The 10,747-nt window shown below is 42.4% G+C and overlaps 1 protein-coding gene across 3 annotated transcripts in view; it reads right to left on the bottom strand.

Moving 5' to 3' along the window:
- The window catches only part of LOC122549771 (histone deacetylase 9-like), a 789,364-nt gene extending 786,726 nt beyond the window's left edge, over nt 1–2,638 (bottom strand). Inside the window, exon 1 of one of the 3 annotated variants that reach the window (XM_043689769.1) lies at nt 1,865–2,638. The gene's annotated coding sequence lies outside the window, so the exon portion shown is untranslated. The other 2 variants (XM_043689771.1, XM_043689766.1) reach the window with 2 other exon arrangements.
- Between the last annotated feature and the right edge of the window lie 8,109 nt (nt 2,639–10,747).

The following is a 10,747-nucleotide window of genomic DNA, read 5'->3' as shown; positions in this document are numbered from 1 at the left end:
TCTGACCTATCACCTCCATCCCCACCCCCATTCACCTATTGTACTCTATGCCATTTCCTCCCCACCCCCACCCCCCTCTCATTTATCTCTCCACTCTGCAGGCACCCTGCCTCTATTCCTGATGAAAGGACATTGCTCCTTCAATGCATTTGGGCTAATAAGTCCAGACTTCTCAATAATCATTTCTTCAACATGATTAACAGCCCATCCCCCTCCAAGCCCCATCACTTCAATTAAACCAGATATCAAGACTTTTCAAAAGCTTGGATCAAATGAACTTTCAAGTCACAGGTAATAGGATGGTTTTCTTAAAATCTTTCTGTACTTCTCCATAATTGTTGCATATTCAACAACTGGACAAATTAAGTCTTCATTCTTCAAGTAGTTAACTAGCTTATTAGCTGTTTTACAAATGCTATTGTTAGGTGAGTATGATTGATGTTTTTGTCATCTTAGCCAACAAACTGCACAAAGTAAATTGCAGCAAAATCTTTCAAAGCTGTCTTTTCGATTGGCAGATGTTTCAATTTACACAGAAAACTCAAATTAAACTCCTTTTGCAATAGGGAAATATAGCCCCTTTTTTTCTTTCAATGTAAATAATTCCTCTGTATGACTTATACATGGAATATTACCATTAACTTTTTTTATCAGTATGCTGCAATGTCATTTTCTTTCAGGGATAGTAAGGAGATTTCAATTTTGGCTCTCGGAGATACCTTTCTTATAATCTCAGAGAAAGAAAACTCTGTTACCTTTCAGAACAAGTCACTGTTGTTGGAGAAACACGGTTTTATTCTGGGCAAGTGTTCTCAGATTCTCTTTGGAGAATGACACACCCCGGTTTGAATTAAATGCTAATTTGCTTTCTACTGATACTATAAATCAACTGTCAGCAGATATCAAACATTATTTGCAGCTCAGTTAAATTCAGTCCTTAATACGTTGGTGATTCAGGTGAAAGTGCATTTAAGTTTACTCATCATACGATCCACAATGAGGGACCTTTAGACTGTGACAAACATCTTCCAAACCCAACTTCCCACCTGCTCCTCACATCCCCTCTGTATAGACTGTTGGAATAGAAAACCAACCCGTTTGTACAAACAATTGCAGTACTGGAAGAATCAACACGTTATCCCAAACCTAATGTTTGTAATGATACGACTTAGAACATGCAGTGCATTAGAATTCTTAAAATCCACAGAGACAGGTGCATATCAGCTAGCGTGTCCTAACTCTAAGTAACATTTATTCTATTGCAAATTAAGTACATAACCGTGTATATAGGAAACACACAGGATCTGCCATTGCCTCTTAAAGTGATACATTTTGCCGTTAGTCTGTTAATCACATCATATATCCATCGTTTGAAAGATCAGGGAGAAGGTATAAAACCAGTTATATGCAAGTGGCCAACACAAATCTGAATACATCAGATGAACTATTTATTTATTCGTCACAACACTGCTCCTAAAGCATGAAGACAACTTCCAGCGACAGGGGGATGAACGAAATGCCCACCTGTATGAAACGAACACCAGAGCAACTCCCCGCACACTGAAGACTGCAAACGAGAACCCAGGGAACAGGGTTGAGGAATAATCCCTCAGCATCTCTACAGACTCAACTAGCCTCTAATTCATCCGAAAACAACAACAATGATTTGAATGAAGCGCTCCATCTATATCTCCTGTCTGCTACCGTGATGGTTAGTGCACAAACTGCAGAAATACCTGTGGGCACGCTTTCTGTCAGTGAACGCTTCTCGCCAGCTTCGTCAAGCCCCTTGCTGGCAAGTGTCACAATTTATATTCTCACTTTGTAATCGTGTTTGGATTATTTTGCCTTTCACCACTCCCACCTTGCGATCGAAGGCGACCTCCCAGCGTGCGGATCCCGCTACCATGACAGCATTAGGTGGACATCAGGAGCGGCGAGGGACCTTTCGGCTGAGATGAGGAGGTGCCTGGCAGGGATTGCGAAGTTGGGCGGGAAGCCGCGATCAGGTCGAACCCGCCATGTTCCTCGGAAGCAGGATGAGGAAGAAGAGACAGTGAATGTTTTGAAAATCCAGCCTGCCACCGAGATGTGATCAGAGCCCGCACTAGTGGCAGCACACGGTTTGAGCTTTCTAAAAATAGCAATCCAATAATGTGAGGAGTCTAGGAAACACAAAGTATGTATATAGCACATTCAGGCAGCGGCATGGATACAATTGGATGGAGTGAAAGTGCTTGCTTGTCCTGGTGATGGACAACATTAGTGCATAAAAAGGAAATGGTGCAAATTTGACCGCATTTAACAGTCTACACTTGTACTGATATAGTTCGTGCACAAACATGATCGTGGGCAGTTTTCTTACTACAACAGCTGTTTATTTGTCCTGTGGCTAAATTATGCCCACACTCGTGCCCCGTTCAGTCAAACCACCCTTCAATAGATTAGACATTAGATTTCACTCCACCATTAAACAGATTTCTCCCCGTTATAGAAGGGCCGACCCAGCTGAAGAGGAAACCAGTGCCAGCAATGCTGAGGGTTCCTGTCCCGTGTGTGCCTGCTGTGATCAAACCACAGCCGGCTCGGGAAACCGAGAAACCGACTGACAATGATTATCACTCAGCTGAACATAGTGTGGATTTTGTTTTAGTTTTGAAGAGAAGGGTCATGATCTTGTGAACGATTAAGTCAAGCAGTGGGGCGACAGGAAATGCGAACGGAAACCCCCGAGATCATCGTCAAATATGTTTTTTTTTACTTAGGGGGGTGTTTCCATTTGATAAACACGTCGCAGATAATATTAACAACAAAGATATCTAATATTTTCAGCTCTGAATGAGGCTGAGTTAGGAATCTTTTTTAATCTTTCTTGAATTCTATTAATCTTCATGTGAACCTATATTGTTTTTTTTTGTTTTACCCCCATTGCAGCATCTTCGCTCCAAGGTTGCTAAATAAATGTGGTTTGTTAATAGTGACCCGCTACGGGGGACGTGCAGTAGGATAAACGCTGGAACTGAGTCGATACCGCTGTTCAGATGAAATTCCAAATCTGAGGGCAGTTTCACCCTGCCCCCGGGGCTGTATACAGAAGTCTTTGGACGAGGTTACAAAGAAAGATCCACGCTCTGATCGACCGGATTAGTTGTAGGGAGCACAGAGAGAACAGCAGCAAGGTGAGGCATTCTCTCAGGCATGCAATCCCTGACAATAAGATGTGGCGCTGGAAAAGCACAGCATTCCAGGAAGCAGGAAAGTTTTTAGCCCGCTGTCTGACCTGCTGGGCTTTTTCAGCTTCATGTCTATTGACTCTGGTTTCCAGCATCTGCAGTCCTTGCTGTCTCCCAATCCCTGACAAGCCAATGGCACTGAGTATTTATTCCTTTCAGTCGGACAGAGCGGGCAAATGGGCTGATCCAGGTAACAGTCGAGAATGTGGCGCTGGAAAAGCCCAGCAGGTCAGGCAGCATCCCAGGAGCAGGAGAATTGGCGTTTCCGGCGAGAGCCCTTCCTCCTGATAGGGGAGAGGGATGAATGGCTGATGAAGGGCTTTTGTCCGAAAGGTCACTGTCCTGCTCCTGGGATGCTGCCTGACCTGCTGTGTTTCCTCACTTTCGCCTGATCCAGGTAACAGTTCAATACTTCTTTCGGATTGGATGTGAAGTGGATCTCTCCCCGGCGGTTTGCTGAGCAATGCAGATAAGAGCCGGTAGACCAACCACCACTCCTCTGGAGTTATACATACATATATATGAAACAACTGTCTCACTCGGGATTTGTTTTTATTCATTCAATGAATGTGTGTTGGACGGCTATCCTAACTGCCCTGGAGACGGTGCTCCTTTGAACCACTACAGTTGATGTGATGTAGGTAGACCCACAGTACTGTTAGGAAAGGTGCTCTAAGTATTGGACCCAGGGCACTGAGGGCAAGACAAAACGTTCCAAGTCAGATGTGTGTGAGAATCCTCATGTGTTGCTCCCAAATACCTGCTCTCATTATTCTTCAAGTTAGTGGAGTGAGTTGAGGGACCTAGATAGTTTAATGAGATGGCCAATGACAGCAATGGTGTAGGTACAAACTTTGCACCCATTGTGGTAGTCACGGAGGCCTGCCTCACTGCTTTACCCCATAATTGCAGACGGGAGACCCTCTATTTCTCTTCAGTGGAGAGTGCTGCCTAGAGCTAATGTGGACCGCAGCTACTTATCTCATTATTGTGGGTTTGAAAGGTAATGTTGAAGAAGAGATAACAAATTGCTGCAGTGCATCTTGTAGCTGGTACACACTGCTGCATCAGACAGGCTGCTTTGTCATGGACGTTGTTCAGCCAGGCAAATAGAATATTCCCTAACTTGTGCTTTATAGACAGTGGTCAGACTTCGGGAAGATAGAAAGTGAGTTACTTGCTGCAGAGTTCTCAATCTGCTCCTGCAGTCACAGCATTTGTGTGATTGATCCTGTTCAGTTCTGTCAAGGTTAACTGCCAACATGTTCACAGTTGGAGGTTCACCAGTGGTCGTGCTGTTGAATGCCAGGTAGCAATGGTTTTGTCTCTTTTGTTGGAGATGGTCATTGCCTGACACTTGTGTTCATTGCATCATAGAATCCCTACACTGTGGAAATAGGCTATTTGACCCAATAAGCAACCCACCCAGACCCATTCCCCTACATTTCACCTGACTAATAAACCTAACCTACACATCCCTGAACACCATGGGCAATTTAGCATGGCCAATTCACCTAACCTACACATCTTTGGACTGTGGGAGGAAACCCACGAAGATATGAGGAGAATGTGCAAACTCCACACAGACAGCCACCCATGACTGGAATCAAACCCAGATCCCTGGCACTGTGAGGTAGCGGTGCTAACCACTGAGCCACCATGCCACCCTGTTATTGGAAGTATGAAGACGATTTGGTTGCAGTGAAATAACCTCACACAATTCCACCATTTTGCATTCAGCCTGGTGTGACTTAATAACATAGATATCTGACATTTTAAACATTAAAAAATAACAAAATTTTAGATATTCAAATTTTGGGATTGATATTTCAACCCCAATGTCTTGTTTGAGGATGTTTTTCCTTTTCTTGGTTTCTTTAGAAATTCTAAATGGAACTTAATTTTGTTTGTGGATTCAATGCTGATCGCAGCCAATCTTGTGCAACACCACCCCCATGTGGCATTTTCAACATTGCCCCCAAGTGGAGTTTTTAAACTAAAACAGAAATTAAGCATTTTCAGTGCAGCCATTAACAAATTGAGTAGCATTTCATGTGTTTTCCACACCAATGTTTATATATTGACATCTATTGCATAAATATATTGTATTAGCTTAGTAATACAATAACTGTTCTATTAAAAAAAGGTTCAGGAAAAATATCACTTCAAAATCAGTCAGAAATAAAAGTGGAGTCACATTCATTGAAAGTGGAGTGGCAGGTAGATAGGATAGTGAAGAAGGTGTTTGGTATGCTTTCTTTTATTGGTCAGAGCAGTGAATGGAGGAGTTGGGAGGTCATGTTGCAGCTGTACAGGACATTGGTTAGGCCACTTCTGGAATATTGTGTGCAATTCTGGTCTCCTTCCTATCGGAAAGATGTTGTGAAATTTGAAAGGGTTCAGGAGAGATTTACAAGGATGTTGCCAGGGTTGGAGGGTTTGAGCAAGAGTGAGAGGCTGATTCGGCTGAGGCTGTTTTCCCTGTAGCGTTGGAGGCTGAGGGGTGACTTTATAGAGGTTTATAAAATCATGAGGGGTATGGATAGGGTAAATAGCCAAGATTTTTTCCCTGGGGTGGGGAGTCCACAACTGGAGGGCATAAGTTTAGGATGAGAGGGGAAAGATTTAAAAGGGACCTAAAGGGGCCACTGTTTCATGTGAAAGGTGGTGCGTGTATGGAATGAGCTGCCAGAGGAAGTGCTAGAAGCTGGCACAATTACAGCATTTAAAAGGCATCTGGATGTGTACATGAAAAGGAAGGATTTAGAGGGATATGGGCCAAGTGCTGGCAAATGGGACTGGATTAATTTAGGATATCTGTTCGGCATGGATGAGTTGGATCAAAAGGTTTGTTTCTGTGCTGTACATCTCTATGACTCAATGGCTCTAAGTTAAATCATTGTAAAATAAAATAAGTACAGTTAAATATGTGAAACACGAACATAAAAAGGCAAATTAATACTACTTACATAGTAACTAGTCAAGACATAGTTGCACAGTAGCCAGGATGAGACACTTGTACTTGTTCCATGGTACTTAATTTTTTTAGGAAAATGGCATGGTTTTAAGTAGCCTGAAGGTAAAAGATTTAGTTGAAAAAATACACCAACAGAAAGAAGTTTATTTGGAAAATCAAGTTGTAGAATCAGTTTGGGTCAAATAAAGAAACACCAAGTGACTGAAAAAACAGGTGGGAGTATTTTATTGGCCATTAACAGTTATTAAAGTGTTAGTAATTGCCGGGTATGAATCAGGAAATGAGAGGCTTATGTGCAGACCAGTTATGCTCAGTGGCTCACTATGTGAGGGTGGCATCATGGCTCAGTGGTTAATGATACTGCCTCACAGCATCAGGCACCTGGGTTCGATTCTATCCTTGGGTGTCTGTTTATAAGGAATTTACACATTATACCCATGTCTGTGTGGGTTTCATCTGAGTGCTCCAGTTTTCTCCTATAGTCTAGCATTGTGCAGGTTAAGTGGATTGGCTGTGCTAAATTGCCCATAGTGTACAGAGATGTACAGGATTAGCCATGGACAAAGCAGGGTTATAGGGATAGGGTAGGGAGAGGGGTCTGAGTGGGATGATCTTCAGAGGTGTGGACTCAATGGGCTGAATGGCCTGCTTACACACTTTAGGGAATATCCTATGAGCACATGCCATTACTACAATCTTTTCTAAAGGTCTTATAATTCCACCACCTGAGAATAGTGTCATTTGAAGTGAAGGTCTTGCTGTTCTTCTCACCCTTAGTTTTTAGGCTGCACTGGCTGGTCAGGAAGGAAATCCATCATTCGCAGTATTTTGCTTTTGTATAAGCCATCAGACGAGGTGACAAATGGCCTCAGCTGCTCATTACATAGCTGAGAAATTTGAAAGGGCTCCTTAGGAAGAATGATGTTGGATTTGCACTCATTAGCTGACAGCCGGATAGTGGTAAATGTTGAAATTCAAAAACAGTACAAAAGAATGATGGGAACAGGAAGTCAATCTTGCAGCCATTCCCACAATTAAGACTCAGCCAGTAAAGACGCCACACAAGACCCACCTTTGTACCAAGAAGTCCCGAAGAGCATCTGTCACTGAGCTCAGTGAATTGAATCCAGCAGCCAAATCAAGCCAGGCTGGATAGTATGTGTGTTTTTCAGGCAGTCAGCCTAGTTTGTGGAAAAGTTCATTTAATTTGTTGTGTAACTTGCTTCTTTGACGTGAGAGTATTTTAAGAAAACTAAGCTTGAAACACAGTCTTTTATTTGTCTCATAGTAAAAACGCCTGGGTCAATGAGTTTTATGAGCGATAAACTGATCAAAATGACGCATAGAATATTTCACAGGTAACAGTGGCTATATCGTTTGCATTTTGTGCACATTTGCATATTTTGCACATTGAAGTCATCAACAGAGAACTGCTGTCACCCAGTAGCCATCCTTTTGTGGTCATTGTGGGCTAATTTCATCTGGCACATCAGACTGTTGCAGAATTAAAGTATCATAACTGTTGCTAGGATGCTGGGATTAAGCCACACAATGGACTGCCTGGGGCCAAACTTTAGCTGGAAATTTTGCCCTCAGTATAGACCTGAGATGATGTGTGATTTCTGTAAAGTTAAGTGCATGCAGTTTGTAGGAAAAATGTGTGATTGCATCACTGTTTTTGTCAGGGAAGGGAGAGTGAAATATAGCTATCAATCAATGAGTGGAGAAGCTCAGTGACCTCCATTATCAACAAAGGGATGACAAATGGTGAGATGTAAGTGTGAGAGGTTAGGTGAGAGTAACATCCCTTAACAACAACACATTTCACTGCATGTAGCATCAAGGAGCCCCAGCAAAACTAGAATCAATGGGTATCAGGGAGCAAACCCTCTGATTGGAGTCTTACTTGGAACATTGGAAGATGATTGTGGTTGCTAGGGGTTAGTCATCTCCGCTCCAGGACATCAATCCAAGAGTTCCTCAGAGTAATCTCCTAGGACCAACCATCTACAAGTGCTTCATCAATGACCTTCCCTCCACCAAAGGTCAGATGTGGGGATGTTTGCTGATGTTTGCTCTATGTTCAGCATGAATCATAACTCAGACATTGAAGCAGACCATGTTCACATACAACAAAATCTGGGCAACATCCAGGCTTGGGCTGACAAGTAGCAAGCAATATTTCTACCACATAAATATCAGACATTGACCATTTCTAAACACTAACTACCCCATGACATTCGATGGTGTGACCATCACAGAATCCACCACTATAAATATTATGAGGGTAACCATTAACCAGAAGCTCAACTGGACTCACCACATAAATACAGTGACTACAAAAGCATATCCAAGGATAGGAATACTGCAATGAGTAACTCAATTCCTGATTCCCCCAAGTCTAGCCCCCATCTACAAGGCACAAGTCAGGAATGTGATAGAATGTTCCCTATTTACCTGGATGAGTGCAGCTCCAAAAACACTCAAGAAGCTTGACATCATCCAGGAAAAAGCAGCCCCCCTGATTGGCACTACATCCACATGCATTCACTCCCTCCACCACCAAAGTTCAGTAGCAGCAGTGTGTACTATCTACAAGATGCATTGCAAACATTCACCAAGGATCCTTGGACAGCACTTTCCAAATCCTAGACGACTTCCATCTAGAAAGGCAAGGGCAGCAGATACATGGGAACACCATAACCTGCAAGCTCTCCTTCAACTGACTGACCATCTGGACTTGGAAAAATATTCCCACTTCTTTGCTGTTACTGGGTGAAACTCTGGAACTTCCTTCCCAAGGGCATTGTGGATCAACCTGCAGCATGTGGCCTGCAGCAGTTCAAGAAAGCAGCTCATCCCCACCTTCTCAGGGGTAATGAAAGATGGCAATAAATGCTGCCCAGCCTGCGATGCCCATGTCTCATGAGTGAATAAAAAAAAGTTGCAACTTTTTTATTTGTAGCCTCGGAGAAGCCAATTGCATCAATGTTTATCTATCCCAAATAATTCTTGCTAGAAATGTCCCTACTATTAAAGTTGACTGGTGTGTAATCTTTGGGCTTAGCCTCACAACCTTTCTTGAACAATGTTTGCAAATCAAGGTTTGCATAAAGATTTATGGCTTGGGTGCCAGTTGTCGTAGTTGGGGGTATGTTCACCAAGCTGGGAAGTTGTTTCACAGATGTTTCAGCCCCTGTCTACGTGACATCTTCAGTGTTTGGAGCCTCCTGTGAAGTGCTACTGTACTGTGTCTTCTGGAATATATTCTTGCTGCGTCTAGTTGCCGGTTCCGGTTGTTCATTGTAGTGGCTGGTATATTGGGTCTAGGTCTATGTGCTTGTTGATGGAGTCTGTGGATGAGTGCCATGTTTCTAGAAATTCTCTGGCTGACCTCTGTTTGGCTTGGCCTATGATCATTGTGTTGTCCCAGTCAAATGTTTGGTCCTTGGCACATATGCATGTGACTACTGGGGAGAACTGGTCATGGCATTTAGTGTCTATTTGGTGTTCGTGGATGCGGATTGCTAGTTGTCTGCTAGTTTGTCCTATATAGTGTTTTGTGCAGTCTTTGCATGGAATCTTGTAAATTACATTTGTCTTGCACATGATGGTTATAGGGTCTTTTGTCCTCGTTAGTTGTTGCTTGAGTGTGGCTGTCAGTTTATGGGCTGTCATGAATCCCCATGGGTGGAGAAGTCTGACTGTCAGTTCCGAGATACATTTTTATGTAAGGTAGTATTGGCTAGTGAGTTAGGTCCTGGCATGTCTTTGTCACATTGTTTATCTATTATGCATCTGCGGATGAAGCTCCGGGGATATCTTTTCTTGGCAAATACTCTTCTTCTTCCCTTTGCAGGTTGGGAGTGCTGCAATGTGTTGTAGCCCTTCTAGCGCTACATCTATCAAGAACAATCTGAAAGATTATGGATTATAATTCAAAGCAGATTTCAAGTCACAATACTTCAGACAGGAAATTAAACTGATAGGTCATAAGTTTTAAATTGTCTCAAGATATAGAAAACTATAACAATATTGTAAAAGCATTTGACAATTACTTCACATTAATGATCAATTGCATGATGGAAAGGGCAAGACTGAAAGGAATGATTCAGCTTAGAGGAGAACCTGATGACAACTCTATCAAGGGTCCTTAAAATTGTCAGACTTATAATTATGGTGATGACAAGCAGAATTAACTTGAGACAGAATTGTAGTCGGAACTTCTGAGAGATTTCTTTCAGATATAATAGTCTAAAGAGGATCTCACATGCAAAGAACTATCCAGAAAGCAGTAGGAGCTGAAATCCAAAAAACAGCACAAAAAAACGATGGGAACAGAAAGTCAATCTAGCTCTAGAATTTTTCCAATGTTCAAAAACACTAACACACCACTCCGTGATGTGGAGTTTAAAAAGGTGCAAACAGTCACAATGTCCAGCTTTATGGTATCAGTACAACTTTCAAAGAGAAAAGGAACATTTCCAGAGAAGGTATAAAATTCAGAAATAAACGTTGAGCCACAGAACTAATAATG

The sequence above is a fragment of the Chiloscyllium plagiosum genome, chromosome 5, assembly GCF_004010195.1.
Source record: "Chiloscyllium plagiosum isolate BGI_BamShark_2017 chromosome 5, ASM401019v2, whole genome shotgun sequence".
NCBI classification, from domain to species: Eukaryota; Metazoa; Chordata; class Chondrichthyes; order Orectolobiformes; family Hemiscylliidae; genus Chiloscyllium; species Chiloscyllium plagiosum.
This window is presented reverse-complemented; position numbering and strand designations above follow the sequence as displayed.